Source organism: Arvicanthis niloticus (genome assembly GCF_011762505.2).
Source record: "Arvicanthis niloticus isolate mArvNil1 chromosome Y unlocalized genomic scaffold, mArvNil1.pat.X SUPER_Y_unloc_7, whole genome shotgun sequence".
In the NCBI taxonomy this organism is placed as follows: Eukaryota; Metazoa; Chordata; class Mammalia; order Rodentia; family Muridae; genus Arvicanthis; species Arvicanthis niloticus.
Window position 1 is genome coordinate 133,495 of NW_023045024.1, and position 13,493 is coordinate 146,987.

The 13,493-nt window shown below is 41.4% G+C and overlaps 1 pseudogene; it reads left to right on the forward strand.

Moving 5' to 3' along the window:
* The first annotated feature begins 525 nt into the window (after nucleotides 1-525).
* LOC117701391 (presenilin-associated rhomboid-like protein, mitochondrial pseudogene) lies at nucleotides 526-12,277 on the forward strand (annotated as a pseudogene).
* The last annotated feature ends 1,216 nt before the right edge of the window (nucleotides 12,278-13,493 follow it).

A 13,493-nucleotide genomic window follows, 5' to 3' on the forward strand; every position in this document is an offset into this window, starting at 1 on the left:
CAGGCAGCATACAGGGCCAATCCAAGGCACCTCACAGGTATATTGCAGAGATCTGCCTGGTCTGGACTCAGGGGAGAAGATGTACCTAACCTTCAAGAGACTTGAGGCCCTAATTAAGGAGGAGGCAGGAGGGGAGCACATTCTCAGAGGCAAGAGGGAGAAGGAGTGGGATGAGGAACTATGAGACGAGGACCGAGGGAAAACAATGATTGGAATGTAAACAAAGAAAATAACTTAAAAATAAAGTAAATTTAAAAAGAAAGAAGAGAAATGACTGAATTTCTCTTGTTGTAGACAGCAACATTGGAGAACAAGGAACCTTCAATGTTGGGTTGGATGTATCTGATCATGGTCAATGCAGGGGCTGCACATTCCATAAACAGAACAGCAGGGCATTTGTGGCTATGACAGCTGTCAAATAAAATATGTTAAATATTAAAATATAATTTGGAGGTACACAGTTATCAAATAAAGTATATATCATGACACAGGAAAAAAAACCCACTCTCTATCACGTGATGCAACATGAATATTTCACAGAAAAACAGCAAGGAAACCAAAATTGGAGAACTGGAGAAGGTGAAATCTATAAAATATAAAAGTTTCCATTGGTTAAAAAATGAGAAGCTTTCAGTCCATGACTAGGGGAAAAATTTGAACAGTTCATATCCAGTAGCAACTTTTCTGGAACTTGCCAAAAGCTTCCAAAAGTCAAGCAGTAAACAGAAATTGAAAAATGTGAAAGGTTGCACATGGGCTGTTGTGTGAACTGGGACATTGAGTAAGATTGCTCATTTTATAAGGGATTTGTTAGCAACACTAACAAGTCAGGTATGCAGACAGCAGCATGGCTGGGGCTTCTGAGGAGAACCAGGGTCACTTGGTAGAGTTGGTACCTCAAAAATCGACAACTTAAAATTTCTGGTTAATCCAAAGCCCATAGGTTTTCCACAATTAAAACCCCATCACCACGAAGCTGAGGTAGGAGGATCATTTAGAGTTCTAAGCCAGGCTAGGACACCATGATACTGTCTCAAAACAAAGCAAACCTGGAGGTTTAAAAAACAAACAAACAAACAAAAACAAAAAACAAAACCCAACACCACCAAAAATTAGTAAAGAAAGGAAAAGAAAGTATTCTAGCCAACTGCATATGTAAATAATCATCTGAGACATCTATACAGGACCATCATAGACTATTGTTTAGAATTTTCCACCTAATGTCCCACCTCTCATACCGGTTTCACTAGGGGAATACTGGGACCTCAGTGTACACACTCTGTTCTCTCCTATCTCCCCCTCCTCACTTCCCCTCCCCGGAAATGGCACCTGTGCATCATGGTACAGAACAGCACCCTCTGAGAGGCAGACTGCCCTATGTCTCTCTCTTTATGGAGGGGACTCACTAGCCACAAATCCCAAGGTGGAAGTGAGCCAACTCGGGTCTGGGATCCCTGCACCTGTCTTCCCACCCTCAGGGACATTGAAGTTTTCATCTCTGGGAACCCAAAATCTTGGTAAGAGAGAATGCTTCTCTCACTGCATCAACTAGGTCTCCATTGAAGAAGGTCTCCAAAAGACCCCAGGTTACTATGACAACCATAAGGCTCCTCTCTCTGCTCAGTACCTAGGAATGCTCCACCCACCCCTCGCTTTCTTTTTCTTAAAGCAGAACTCATTCACCCTTGTTATCTATCTATGACCTAAGAAAGCACATCCTCTAGGCAACTGCCACCAGCATGAAAGCAGAGCTTTGGTCAAGCTGTGACCAAAACCTATTCCTGGAGGCTTGAGCACGCTGTACTGCCCAGGCTATGGAAGTCTCCGTGGAAATGTCATCAGGGTTCTAGAGGAACACTGTTGTCATGGTCATCGATGAGCTTTTTTATTATAGTCTCAGGTTTATGGAGGTCTCCATGGAAATGGTCCAGGCTGTGACACCCTATGTTAAAAAAAAGTCCCTGACAAGAAAAATGTAGAAGTATGGAGATACCGGGAATCAAACCCAGGACCCTATGCATGCAAAGGAAGTGCTCTACCACTGAGCTACAGCTCCACACATGCATACCACTCATCAAAGCCTATATCAAGCCACAGTCCCGGAAGCTGCCTTCCTTTAGCTTCAAGGGATCTGCATCATTTCTTTCGGAATCATTCATGATTTCTTGTTTACTACTTTTATGGGATTTTTAACTTTTGCTTATAGGACACAACAATCTCTATTCAATGAAACAAAATAATATGAATAGTAACAAATTTTATCTTCTTTCAAACATGGCACACCCACAATAACTTGACTATGATGACAAAGTAATTACAATGTCTTTCTGCAGGGTTAGTAACATCACACCATTTTGAAGCAGGGGTTCTGAAGATGGCGTTGCGTTGATGGGTACAGAGAGGCCACCTGGGGCTACATTTAGCCTTATGTCCCTCCCTTCAGGGGAGCCTACCAGGAGCCCTCTGAGTCCTGGGCCCCATGGCTGCTCAAATGTAGGTTTGAACTACTTCTTCAGCAAAAACATACATTTAGAAAGGTACAGAAGAAGGTTGTACCTTGAAGATCAGACACAGCGTTACAGAGACAATCACACAGAATTGTCTAGATCCCGCCCCTTGAGGAAACAGTTTTCATCCTTCCCCTTAGATTATGTGATCTCCTGTGAAGCCCCTTTTCTTCACTTCTGGGCACGCAGGCTCTGCATTGGGATCAGCTGCAATTTGACAGTTTCAATCACTGATTTCCAGGGTGCAGAGGTACGTTGATGACATGAAAGCTATCTGGTTGGATGGCATCTGGCCACCACAGGAAGTAGATCTCAGAACCGAGATTAACAAATGGTGCAATAGCCTAGGTGATATGCAGAGGACCTTCACAGCCATCATAACCACAAACGCCCTCCTAGTCTGTTTTATGGAGGGTGCAGTCCCTGCATTCACCATAATCAGATACTTTACATCCAACCCAACCTGGAAGGTTCCTTGTTCTCCAATGTTGCTGTCTATGTTCAGTCATTTTTTTCTACTTTCTTTTAAAATTTATTTTATTTCTAACTTTTTTTTGTTTATTTACATTCCAAACATTGTCTGCCCTCGGTCCTTGTTCATAGTTCCTCATCCCATTCCTTCTCCCTCTTGCTGGTGTGTGTGTGTGTGTTGTGTGTGTGTGGTCCATGTGTGTGTGTCTGTGTGTGTGTTCTATGTTTGTGTGTATTTTGAGTGTGTGTGTGTGTGTGTTGTGTGTGGTGTGTGTGTGTGTGTGTGTGCAGGTCATGAACTAGAAAGTGGACAAAACAGTAGTAGACAAGATGTGTGAGGAGGTTGGACAAAGAGAGCACAATGAAATATGTGACATGAAAGGAGAATGTAAATCTACTGTGAAAAAACACATAGTAGAAAAACAGATATGCTGAAAATTTTGTAGTAAAATCAAGACAACAGAAAATAGAAACAAAGGAAAACATCTTGAAACCATTGAAAGTTGTACCCTGTTTCTGTTAGAAATCACACACACACACACACAACACACACACACACACACACACACACACACACACACACAATTTATTTCAAGAAGTCACATAGTCCAGAGAATGTGGCCACAGCAGATGTTGGAATAAACCAGCTGTCCACCCTGAATTTCTACGTGTAGATAAATTATTCTTTAGGACTTTAAGGGGATTAACACACAAAATACAAAGAAAAACTGGTTTGTTAACATGACACATACTTTTCATCAGGACAAAAGGAAGTTCTAAAAGAGAGACAAGTATATAGAGGGTAAGAGAAACACTTGGAAGACAGTACAACATAAAGACTGAAGAAAATGCTATAAAATGTACAAATTTTATTTGCTCTTTATATCAATCTGTGTGTAGGTGGCACAAGAATGTATATGCTGGTAGTGTAGTGTGTGTAGTGTGGTGTTCTATAGTGTGATGTGGTGTGATGTAGTGTGCTGCTCTGGTGTGTTGTGGTGTATTCTGGTGCGCTATGGTGTTGTGGTGATGTGCTATAGTTTGTTGTGATTAGATGTGGTGTTGTGTGTATGATGTAATGTTGTTCTCTAAAGATACAGGTTATATGAATTGGAGACTTTACTATTACATTGGTTGTTGGGACTGGTTCTAATGCTTGATTCAACTGGGAAATGTGTGTCCAAAACTTAAAGGTCTTTGTTTCCCAATGGGATTTTGATTGATCAATAAAGATGCCAGTGGCCAATGGACTGTGTAAAGAGAGATGGGTCAGGACCACAGAGTTGCAAATGCTAGGAATCAGGAGGGAGAAGAAAGGAACCACCAGGACATGGGAGAGAAAGATGGATGGACATAAGAGGTTCAGTAGATAAGGCCAAAGAGCATGTGAAATTTCTGCTAAGTGGGCCACTGGCCACTTCCTTGATTGGACATGGGGTAGCAGAGGTAGATTTAGGAGGCCTTTAGAAATTGCCTTTGAGGTAGCCAAGGCAATACAGTTTAACTGGTGCATGCCTGTGGGGGGTGGGAAGTGTGTGTGTGTGTGTGTGTGTGTGTGTGTGCTGTGTGTGTGTTCCATATGAAGATCCAAAGATTTCCTAGGCTAAGTAGTTGGAAGTGCTTCCATGTGGAGAATAAAGGGGTGTATTAGGAACTCAACACTACATGGGAAGGTTGTGATGGAACAACATTAAGAATGACACCAGAAGAGAGCTGCACATGCAGCACACACACATTTGAGGACCACTAATTTAGTAACTACCCTTGAGTTCAGGACACCTGCTGTAAAAGAATTACTCCAGAGAGTCTTTGTCCCTCCTTCTTTTTGAGTGGCACAGTGTTTTATGTTCATGGAATTCACCACTTAACTCAAAAGACTGCTGATGAACATGAGGACGGGATATGAATAACCTGTTAAGTAGGATAGGATGGTAGAAGAGAAAAAGCCTGCCCAGAGCAACACACATTCTATACATGCATTCAGGCCAGGAGTCCTCCACAGCACACTGCATTCTTCTCAATGAGCTCATGCTTCTGGGATACAGAGATCAAACCCTTTCTCTGTCACACTGGAAGGTAACACACAGGAAATAAACATGTAGTAGAGGAAACCAGGAGGAGAAAGCAGCTAAATCCCAGAGGATGGAATGATGGTGGCTTGTCTGGCCAGACTACTTCAGTAGAAGTAATACAGGATCCCTTTCTTCTTCCTAGTTGATAACCCTGAACACACCCAGCAATGCCAGGGAATATATACACAAAGTGGAAGTGTGAGCTTGTCCATTTACTATTACATTTCCAGGTTGCCCCGCCTTTCCATGTAACTATACAAAGACACAGAGTGAAATGTTCAGACTCAGGAAATATTCCAGAGGCATCAGAGAAACACATCAAATTCCACTGGCCAATACTGGGTCAAACTGAGCTTCAAACTATAGAATGGCAATATGATTGGGTAACAGTGTGAGAAAACATGGGTATTCTGAGCCATAGGGATATAAATCAATATGGAGAACAAAGAAGCAATATACTAAACACCAGAGCACCTTTGAAGAAGCAGCAATAGAAATTTTTTATTGGATATTTTATTTACACTTCAGATGCCATCCCCTTTCTCCATTACCCCTCTAAGAAAACCCCTATCCCATGCCACCTTTTCCTTTTTGCATTTATACACTTTTTAAAAAATGTTAATCAAAGGCTTTATAAGTTTGGTAATGCTCAATCAGAGGTGTAACCCACTACCCAACCTAGATATATCAACTATCTTTGACTGGTGGAGATACATGAACATCTGCCTCCCTGTCTCCCCCATCTTTCTCTCTCTCATCACCTAGCTTCTCCTCTCCTTCTTCTCCTTACTCCTTCTCTTCCTTTCAGTATTCCTCCCACCTTAGTTTCTCCTACATATCACCCTTCCTGTTAAAATAAAACTTTTCTCTCAAAATACAATTAGAGCATATTTATGCCAATTTGTACCAGTGAGGTACAAGATAGTCCGAATACCCAGTCCATCCTTTTGTTGACTAACCAGAACCTCTGTCATCTATCCTAACTAAAACACTTAGTTCTGAACCTGGCTTTTTTCCTTGGCTTTAGAATGAATGTCAGCTGAAAACTACCCACTCAAATCTTTTCTCTCAAGGTAAATATCCAGGACTGGCTATGAGCCTATAAGTTTTCCACCCCGTCAGAAATGCAGAATGACTGAGTTAACTATAATTGTGGGAAGCACAAAGCATAGCTTCTAAACCTTAGGCAATTTATAGAGACCTCTGAACACCTGGACACTCCCTCTACTACAAAACGTTTGGAGCATCTTCTGGCCCAGGATCATCTGACAGACCTTAGTACTGCAGAATCATTAAGGGTTGATTACTCTGTCTAGGCAGATATAATCAGTTGACCATTCTGCAAGTGTGTCCTTTTCTGGACAGTAATTTGTCTGTAGATGGAGAGAGGCAATTCTTGTCTAGTGGCTGTCTCACCACAACTGTAGTAACTCCAAAGATGCTCAATTTCATCTTAGAATTCAATACAGGAAGCTGTCAGGAGCAGACAGGTCTCTAATCAAGTGAACATTAATACAGAAATGTCAATTCTGTGATCTTCTGACATTTTGAAAACAAACTATCCATGTGAGGTAATCTGAAATGTTGTCTGTTAACTCCACTCAGCTATTTCTAAGTAAAACATAGAAAACACACTAACGATAAACTCCAAGCCATGAATTTGCTATAGTACCTTAACTCACAGGCTAACCATCTCAAATCAGTTAAAAAAAAGTTAAAGAAGGACTTGGTCTAAGCCTTGTATTCCTAAATGTGTTATACTGGTACAATGCCAATGAGAGTAACAATATTCTTCACACTTTTATATCAATAAGAAGCTCATACCAATGAAACCTTAAAATTTGTAATCAAAGTAAATTAGTGCCATTTAAGAAATTATATCTTCATCTTGATAATAATTGTACAGATTTCTACCAATAGGTTATGGCTATGCAATAAATCCTAGCTAATCCTCTCTATTCTCACAAAACCACTACTTTCCCCTAGAAAGCCAGCCCAACATTTACACCTTAGTCTCCAAGCCCAGGAATAGGGGCGCTGACTCTTCATTAGCTTCTTCAAGCTGATTAAAAGCTTTGAGATATTAGAAGAGGAGTGGGGGGAGAGTAAATTGATAAGCCTCTGATGCTGTGTCTTCACTGCATCAAGATGGAATTCCAGGACATCAGAGGTTTTAGCAGGTCTTCCCAGCTTGCTTGATGAAGTAGATACACCAAGGCTGATCATTCTGCAATTTACAATTCTCAAAACAAATTTTAGTATCAAGATAATTTTTTAAGAGGGCTGACATTTTATTAAGGATGTTGGTTCTAACCACTTTTCTTTTTTTCCCTCTCTTTTATTGGATATAATATTTACATTTCAAATTTTATTCCCTTACTGCATTCCCAACCACCACCCAGGAACCCCCTTATTCCATCCCCCCTCCTCCTGCTTCTATGAGAGTGTGCACCCACCTACCCCCCACCTACCCCCCAGTCAGTGTTCAGCCTTCATGGGACCAAAGATCTTCTCTCCCAACTATGCCCAACAAGGCCATCCTCCCCTACATATACAGCTGGAGTCATGTGTCCATCCATATGTTCTCCTAGGCTGGTGGTTTAGACCCTGGGGAGCTCTGGCTGGTGGTATGTTGCTCTCCTCATGGGGCCACCAACCCTTCAGTCTTCTCTCTAACTTCTCCATTGGGAAACCCTTGATCAGATTAGTGGTTAGCTGTGAGTATCTGCCTCTGAGTATGTCAGACTCTGGGGGACCTCTAAGGAGACAGCCCTTATCAGGCTGCTGTCAGCTTTCCCTTCCTGTCATCCATATTGGCATCTATTTTTGGTGACTGTACATGGGATGAATACCAGGTGAAATGGTCTCCATACAACAGCTCCTTCAGATTCTGTCCCATGATTTGTCTCCATATTTGCTCCCTTGGGGGTTTAGTTACTCCTAAGACAGATCTAGGCATCTACACTTGTTCTTCCTTCTTCATGAGCTTCATGTGGTCTGTTAGTTGAATCTTTGTTTGTTTCAAACTTTTGGGCTAATCTCTGCTTATCAGTGAGTAAATACCATGTGTGTTTCTTTTTGTGATTGGGTTACATCACTCAGGATGATATTTTATAGTTCCATCCATTTACCTAAGAATTTCTCAAGTTCATTATTTTTTTTGAATTCATTATTTTTAATAGCTGAGTAATATTCCATTGTGTAAATGCACCACATATTTTGTATCCATTCCTCTGTTGAGGGACATCTTTGTTCTTTCCAGCTTCTGGCTATTATAAATAAGGCTGCTATGAACATAGTGGAGCATATGTCTTGTTATATGATGGAGAGCATCTTCTGGGTATATGCCCAGGAGTGGTATATCTGGATCCTCAGGTAATGCTATGGTCCAGTTTTCTGAGGAACTGCCAGACTGACTTCCAGAGTGGTTGTACCAGCTGGCAACCCCACCAACAATGAAGGAGTGTTCCTCTTTCTTTACATCATTGCCAGCATCTACTATCACCTGAATTTTTGATCTTAGCCATTCTAACTGGTGTCAGATGGTATCTCAGGGTGTTTTGATTTGCATTTCCCTGATGGCTACAGATGTTGAGCATTTCTTAAGGTGCTTCTCAGCCATTCATGTTTCCTAAGTTGAGAATTCTTTGTTTAGCTCTGTACCCCATTTTTAATGGGGTTATTTTGTTGTTTGGCGAATAATTTCTTGAGTTCTTTGTATATATTCGATATTAGCCCTCTATTGGATCGAGGATTGGTAATGATCTTTTCCCAATCTGTTGGTTGCCATTTTGTCTTGTTGACAGTGTCCTTTGCCTTAACAAAAGCTTTGAAATTTGATGAGGTCCCATTTGTCAATTCTTGATCTTAGAGCATAAGCATTGGTGTTCTGTTCAGGAAACTATTCCCCTGTGCCTAGGTATTCGAAGGTCTTCTCCAACTTCTCTTCTATTAGTTTCAGTTTATCTGGCTTTATGTGAAGGTCCTTTATCTACTTGGAGTTGAGCTTTGTACAAGGGGATAAGAATGGTTTAATTTGCATTCTTCTTACATGCTGACCTCCAGTTGAGTGATCACACTTGTTGAAAATACTGACCCTTTTTCCACTGGATGGTTTTAGCTCCCTTGTCAGAGATCAAGTGACAATAGGTGTGCGTGCAGGTTCATTTCTGGGTCTTCAATTCTATTCCATTGATCTTCCTTCCTGTCTCTGTACCAATACTATGCAATATTTATCACTACTGCTCTGTAGTACAGTTTGAGGTCAGGGATGGTGATTCCCCCAGAGGTTCTTTTATTGTTGAGAATAGTTCTCCCTATCCTAGGTTTTTTGTTATTCCAAATGAATTTGTAAATTGCTCTTTCTATCTCTATGAAGAATTGATTTGGAATTCTGATGGGTATTGCATTGAATCTGTAGATTGCTTTTTGGCAGGATGGCCATTTTTTACTAAGTTATTCCTGCCAATCCAGGAGCATGGAGATCTTTCCATCTTCTGAGATTTTCTTCAAGTTCTTTCTTCAGGGACTTGAAGTTCTTGTCATACAGATTTTTCACTTGCTTGGTTAGATTCACTCCAAGATATTTTATTTTATTTGTGGCTATTGTGAAGGGTCTCATTTCCCTAATTTCTTTCTCAGCCCATTTTCCTTTGAGTAGAGGAAGGCTATTGAATTGTTTGAGTTGATTTTATATCCAGCCACATTGCTTAAGTTGTTTATCAGGTTTTAGGAGTTCTCTGGTGAAGTTTTAGGGTCACTTAAGTATACTATCATATCATCTGCAAACAGTGAAATTTTGACTTCTTCCTTTCCTATTTGTATCTCTTTGACTTCCTTTTGTTATCTAATTGCTCTAGCTAGGACTTCCTAATACTATATTAAATAGTTAAGGTGAGAGTGGGCAGCCTTGTCTAGTTCCTGATCTTAGTTGGATTGCTTCAAGTTTCTCTCCATTTAGTTGATGTTGGCTACTGGCTTGTTGTATATTGCTTTTACTATGTTTAGGTATGGCCCTTGAATTCCTGATCTTTCCAAGACTTTTAAATGAAGGGATGTTGAACTTTGTCAAATGCGTTCTCAGCGTCTAGTGAGATGACTATGTGGTGTTTTTCTTTGAGTTTATTTATGTAGTGGATTACATTGATGGATTTCTGATATTGAACCATCTCTGCATTCCTGGGATAAAGCCAACTTGATCTTGATGGATAATTGTGTTGACTTGTTGTTGGATTTGGTTTGAGAGAATTTTATTGAGTATTTTAGCATCAATATTCATAAGAGAGATTGGTCTGTAGTTCTCTTTCAATGTTGAGTCTTTCTGTGTTTTAGGTATGAGCATAATGGTAGCTTTATAGAATGAATTGGGTAGTGATCCTTCTGTTTCTACTTTGATTCAATAGCTTGAAGAGGATTGGTACTAGGTCTTCCCTGAATGTCTGATAGAATTCTGCACTGAAAACATCTGGCCCAGACATTTTTTGGTGGGGAGATTTTTAATGACTGCTTCAACTTCCTTAGGAGTTATGCGACTGTTTAGATGGTTTATCTGCCTCCTCATTTAATTTTGATACCTGGTATCAATATAGAAAATTGTCCATTTCATCCAGATTTTCCAATTTTGTTGAGTCATGCCTAGCAGGAATATTCTGGTATGTAAATTCAATCTCTTCAAAGATTGTCAAAGTCCAACAGGAAATTCAGATAAGTGAGACAAAGTTATGATATGTACTAGTATGAGGATAAGCACTGTAAAGACAGAATTAGTCAAGAACAGAATTTACCCCAGACTAAAAGAAAAGAACAGATTTTCCTGGCAGAAGATGCCTTAAAATTGAAATTATTGGGATTATTGGAGTTAAACCAAGAAAGTGGGTAATGAAGCATTGAAATTCCAAGGAGAAAGAATGGAGCAAAGCACCAAGCTAATGGCACAGGGAAATAATTAGATGATAGGAAAGTACCCTGTGCTTCTGAATGATGCAAGGCTTATTGGTTGTGTAGCCAAAGGGAAACAGAAATCATTCACAAAAAAATCAAATATAGCACCTAAACAAATGCCCTTCATCCATCAAGATCAAAACTGCTCAAATACACTGGCAAGGTGTATAACCACCAAATCAAGTTTCTCATGTCAGTAAAATGTTATCTTCATACGTATAAGCAATTTTATACTATCTCAGTGTATCAACTGCTATACAAACATGACCCTTTCAAAGAATCAACTTGGCTAAGGGTTTCAAAAATCATTCTGTGCAACTATGCTCCAGCTGTGTCACGGGAATGAAACCGATCGGCCCAGGCAGAGCCACTAATGTGAGTCATTAGTCTATTGTGTCTTCAGGAGAATTGGATGACCTTCCAAAGTAAGCCAAATATGTAAATGTTACAGGAACTCAACCTGCAAACTGGGACAGGCAAAGCAATTGTTTAAGGCCATAGTTGCTACATTCAGGAGTCCAACTGCATCTGTGTTCTGAATCTAATGCACTTAGTCAAACACAGATGGAAGTGTTTGAAATAAAACTTGCATCTGTACTCTTATATCTATATCTATAATATAATATATTATATAATATAATATATTATAATATCATAATAATATAATAATATACAATAATATAATATAATATCTATAGCATATTATTTGCACAATAGTAATATTGCAGAGTAAGTATTATTTAGTCAGTTAGAGATGTCTTTCTGCATCCAGGAAGGCTCAGAGTTGTCAAAAATATATCTAGAATAGATCATCTTTAAAATACAGAATACTCTCTGTAATATCATTCCATACATTCTAAGCTCTATTCAAATTCTCACACTTGTTCTTTCCGTAACACAAATGTAAGTGACTGTCTAGCCCCCACAGACTCTGATTAGCAATGTTCTGGATCCAGCTACGAGGCTCCAACAGACATCACTGCAACATCGATGGCCTCCAGTTAGAGGGTTCTATCCTTGCACAAATGGGACTTGAGAGCACAGTCTCCTAAGCACCCCCTTGCCCTTTCCAATCATGATGCTCCAACAATTCCTTGTCATGGCCCACTGACGAGTGGGCACCAGACCAGGTAGCACTCTGGACTCTAAGGAAGACGGTCCTCAGTGTCCCTCCCCATTCAGAACGCTTGGATGATCGCCCTGCTACTACAAGCAGAACTCCCAGGTGAGGCAGCTCGAGACAGGCCCGTGCAGGCCCGAGGACCGCCGCTGTGGAGCTATGCTTGATTCTCGAGAACAACGGTCACTCTAGTTCTGTGCACTTCACCTCCTGGACGCGTCCACATTTCTCGGGAGAGAAAGTCGCTCTCAAACGATCCTGCCTTAACTGCTACTTTCTGTGAATCACCATTGGCAAGTACATTCGCTGCCCCTTCAAGGGGTAGTAGACCCTTTCCCATTTCTTCTTTCAATTTCCTTCATGACTCAAAATGGCCAGACGTGTGGAGAGAGGCCAGCGAGCCTCAGCAAGGACTTTTACCCTCTGACCTGTAGACCTCCGTTTTCCCAGCCTCCACGGCCTGGGACTCCCTCAGTGTCCCTCAACCGGATATTCACACCCTCACCCCAAGGGGGGAAGCACTTGCAGGGTTCCCAACCTCCACGGCCTGGGACCCCTTCAGTGTCCCCCAATGGGGGAAGCACTTGATCAGCAGAAACCCGAGGGACTTTGTACCTCCGGGACTCATTAGACCGACTAGGCACAAGTTCAGTGCACAAAGCCCTATGAGACCAGAGATTCAAGAAACCGGACGCTAAGGTTACAGAAAGCTACAGGAACTCAAAGATCTTATAAAGGCTTCAGCCAATAAGAGTACCCTGGAACCTCTGAGGGATCTGAAAGAGAACAGGACATTGACAGTTCCACTGCCTCTGAGGGTTCCTGAGGGCAATGAGTAACCCACTGACTAGGGACACCAGACCATCTGTTTTACAGCCTGCCACCAGAAAAGAGTGGCCTCATCTTCTGTGCCCATACCTGGGAAGGTGAAGAAAAGCCGGGCAGTGTCTACTGGGTTTGAAGAACCTATGGACTTTGACCAGTTGGGTCGCAGCGTACCTGCCAACATCTACAAAACACAGTAGTGAAGATGCCAGTTCAAACTTCAAAGAAGATCACACTGTGGCTGGGCCATCCTTCTGCTGACACTTCTGCTGGTGCCTGGGCCATCTTCTGCTGACCCTTCTGCTGTGCCTGGACCATCTTCTGCTGATTCTTCTGCTGTGCCTGGGTCATCTTTCTGCTGACCCTTCTGCTGTTGCCCGAGACATCTTCTGCTGATTCTTCTGCTGGCTGAACATCTTCTGCTGACCCTTCTGCTGTGCCTGGGCAATCTTCTGCTGATTCTTCTGCTGTGCCTGGCACATTTTTTGTTGCTGATTCTTCTTGCTGTGCTGGAAACACTCTTCTGCTGACTATTCGGCTGTGCCTGGGCCATCTTCT